We start from the raw sequence: 4041 nt of genomic DNA, 5'->3' as shown, positions 1-4041 counted from the left end.
AAACTTGTCATTAACACTAAGCTCTAGTTACTTGGGTTTGTTTGATAGCTTCAATACTAGATAATCATTTTCATTCAATTACAAATATTTCGAGATGATTTATTTAAGGAGAACGATACAAACCTTTTTCCAAACTTTTCAAATATTTTCATAGGATGTATTTGAACTTATAACCTCAGATAAATGCCAAGTTACAATAGCTTTTAACTTAAACATATGGATTGCGGTGTTAATCAGCTTAAATCTCAGATTGAAGCGAACGACGTCGACGCCACAGTACTTGGTATAATAACTTAATATTGAGTGTAAACGTCGCACCGACTGTAGGTGTGTGCACCTCCTCGTCCTCGGCCGCGGCTACCTTCACAAATAATTATATTATGAGACCGTTCAAGTCTTCGCGCACGTACTGGTTGTATAAATGAGTGTATTTGATGCCTGAAGTAACACGTTATCTTAAGTGGTAGACTGAGTCAGTGGGACCAAGTGAAAACGTCTTAAGAGATTTCTGACTCTTGATTTAGTTGACAGAGAAGATAAGTGGCTTCGCGAATATTATAGCAAAAGTAGTCGTTTTAGTAAAATTTATAATTATATTATTATTTACTAAAATTAACCATCATTTAAATTACCTTTATATAGTAGGTTAGTTTATATACCGCAGTTGTCGGTGGTGCTGTGTTGTGTTGCAAAGGGTCTGTGCAACACAACACAGCACCACCGACAACCGGTTATGGGGTCAATTCTTAGTCAGAACTTATTTTAATTTCTTCGCTGTGGTAAGAAATAAAAGCAACGCTTGAGTTTCACCAATCAAAACTCAATGTTTCGAAAATAGGCCGATAAGTTGAGAACAGGGTGTCTTACCGCCTTCACCTTCTATATGAAAAATGAGTTACACAAAAGGTGGCTATCAACGTTAGTAGTTGTGTGTGTTCCAACAAGTGTTCTCTGATAATGTTATATACTCTCCTATGATGTATATATGACGTTATTTTATAATCCTTTGTTTGTATGACAACAGCGCGAGCTCATTTAAAAAGGATCAAAACAAAAATTCTGATAATACGATTTGTTTCGTTACAGTAAAGGAAATTTAAAAAGACGACAACAAAGCTCCGAAGACAACCCCATCTGTGTAATTGTTCATCTTTGTATCACTGAATAAATTTGTTACCTATTTATTACTAAAGTATATTTTTCCCAAATCGCTTTTTGTAAATACATTTTCAAACGAAGTACATTCGTGTCTTTAAACAACTTGAGTCGACGGAGTTTACTCGATTTATCGAATAAATGTAGGCGAAGGATGATTTAACAAAAACTTTCAATGTACAATTTACAATCCGATTCTTACAATTAACTTATTTTTTATTTAATTTTAGCTTTACGCTGTATCCCGCATATAGCAGGGTAGGTGGGTAGGCAGAAAGAACTTGGGTAGGTTCCCAATGAAGGTAGAAACGATAGCAAATCAAACACTAAAACAAACATTAATAAACGGTCCGCACGTCGCGTCCTGCAACAACAGGCGGTCTCGACGGACTTCGTGCTAGTTTATTTCTCGTTCGTTTTCAATGAGACCCCAACTGATATTCAAGCGACGCTTTTAGGATTGTTTTTAAATAGTTACATTTGTTCGCAGCAACGTTCTTTGAATGTTATATCAATTTTCTATTCTGAATTGTACGCAAATTGAAAGGAGGAGTTTGGTATATAAAAATTATAGACAATAGAAAAATATAACTGTTCATCATAATAATCTAAAACACGCTAATTACAAGCTACACAGACATCACCAATTATCTATACACTGTATTGAAAGCTAAATAAGAAATCATTAGGATACATGTCTTCAGATAATTTCAGTTGATTTACAATAATTGGGCCAATTTTGGTAATTACGAAATATAACGACGACTTCACACTGAGGGGACGGTCGCCTGGCGCGAACGTGTTGACTCATTTAATGTTACTTCTATTTAACATTCAAGCTCTGTAAGCGTCTTAAGCGTTTGATTGATACGATTTGAAAAGCGTACATGTAACGGCGTAGTAACGGTAGGATAGATGTCGACTCGAGGAAATTGATGATTATTTTTTAATATGTTTATTTCTTCGCTCTGGCACCAAAGCCTGATGTCGAGTTTCACCACTCAAAACCCAATGCTTCCAAAAATTCTATGGAAAGTGGGGAACCGCTGCGTGATAAGTCACGTAGACACTGTTGTAACGTAGAAGGTCGTTTGTAAGCTCTATCGAACAATATAAATCAAATATGTTGATTGTTCGTATATATTGGCTGTCATTGTGTTATACTTTCAAAACGTTACCGTTCTTTATGTTTTCTAGAGAACAAGTTTTTTGTATTTATCTCTAAACATACAAACTAGAAGCATATTTTTATATTGTATTCTAATAAATAGGTACAAAGAGACCAAATACAACAGTTAACTTTGAATGCAACTTGTAGGGACAAGTACATACGTAGTACAAATACAAAAGTAAACAACTTGTTCTACACTACATAAGCAACATAATCGATGTATGAATGCTGGTATCTTTTGATTGCTTTGACTTAAAAGCTTTATTTTTCCTGTGCTTCGTGGCCATAGACCTAAATATTAACTTCAGCTTGATACGCCATCGCCAATTGGGGAAAGCCTATGTCCAACAGTGGACAAAAGATGGCTGTTGACGATGATGACGCCATCTCGAAATAAATGATAAATAAATCTTGACAGACGGACAACAAACAAAGTGATCCGTTTTTATCTTTTGAGATATGGAACCCTAAAAACGAACTACAGTTCAATTAGTGATCCTATATAGCAATAGGAAAGTAATAAAATAGTGTAAAACACAATAGGGGGCCTGGGTGCCTGGGTGCTCGCCAACACTGAATACACATAACTATTATAGGAACGAGGAATATGGCACCAAAACAAACAGAACCGACATTTATATTACTGAATGATCATTTTATCATTTCAATATTCGCTGTTTGCGTCGTTCGTGTAGATTTAGGATATAAGTAAAGATACGAAAATTTGGGTTTCTTTTCACAGTATCGAAAGATGCCGTCAAGTCTTATTATTTTTAATCATAATAGAAAAACTTAATATTTTTCTTTTTTGTCATCTATTTTTTACTTTTCAACATATTGAGATAACATATTGTGTGTTGAGGAACGTAACCCAACGCCGTGTTTATTGTTACCAGACTAGTAAAATGAAAAATGTAAACTTGCCCGATTGGTGGTCAACTAAAGTGTATATTGAAATTTTAATACTATAGTTGCCTGGATTCGATAGTGGTACAGTAGTGTTCGCATATTTCACGGACAACATTATTTAAGTATATCTTCACACTTTGCTTACATGAAAGCTTTACGAACAGCTTTTGAAAACTTGAAACTTCTCCATCGAGACCTTTAAGTATGCGTATTGTTTTAACAGTTTTATCGTCTTTAAATGTTTCGTTTATTATCCGAAAAATGTGCGGGCGCTCAGTGCCTGTTCTGCAAACACATGAAACAACACAGTTCAATTGATCACCACCTCCTGTGAAAATAAAAAAATATCATAATTTCAATTCAAATGGAATTTGAATTTTATAATCAGTTAAATCCCTGACGGGAGTTTACAAATAATGCGATTTAAATGTTTTAAAGCGTTGTTCGATATCGGGATTAGGTGTTAGCGACGGATAAATTATTCATAGGCTTTTAATTCGAACATCGACATATTTCTATTGGAATTCCTTCTTCAAGTTTTGGGATGATCTAAACTAATATTAAATTTATTTCAATTTCGTATAACATGTTCAACATTTCCAGCTTAGTTTACAAATGAGCTTCTTTTTTATACATAGGTATATTTAAATTTTACTTCACGCAGTATCTCTTCTTAAGCAGGGTAGGGGACAACCTAATACAAAACATGGACTCCCTCTTTAATATTTAAGGTTGACAGAAACAAACTAAACTATGACGATGTGAATAGTGCATTATCGCATATTCTTCGTTGGTTTGATTTTAAT

The sequence above is a fragment of the Heliconius melpomene genome, chromosome 11 (assembly GCF_056956725.1).
Source record: "Heliconius melpomene rosina isolate 202511_hmr_F chromosome 11, ASM5695672v1, whole genome shotgun sequence".
Lineage (NCBI taxonomy): Eukaryota > Metazoa > Arthropoda > Insecta > Lepidoptera > Nymphalidae > Heliconius > Heliconius melpomene.
The sequence above is the reverse complement of the archived record's forward strand: the minus strand, read 5'-3'. Positions refer to the sequence as shown.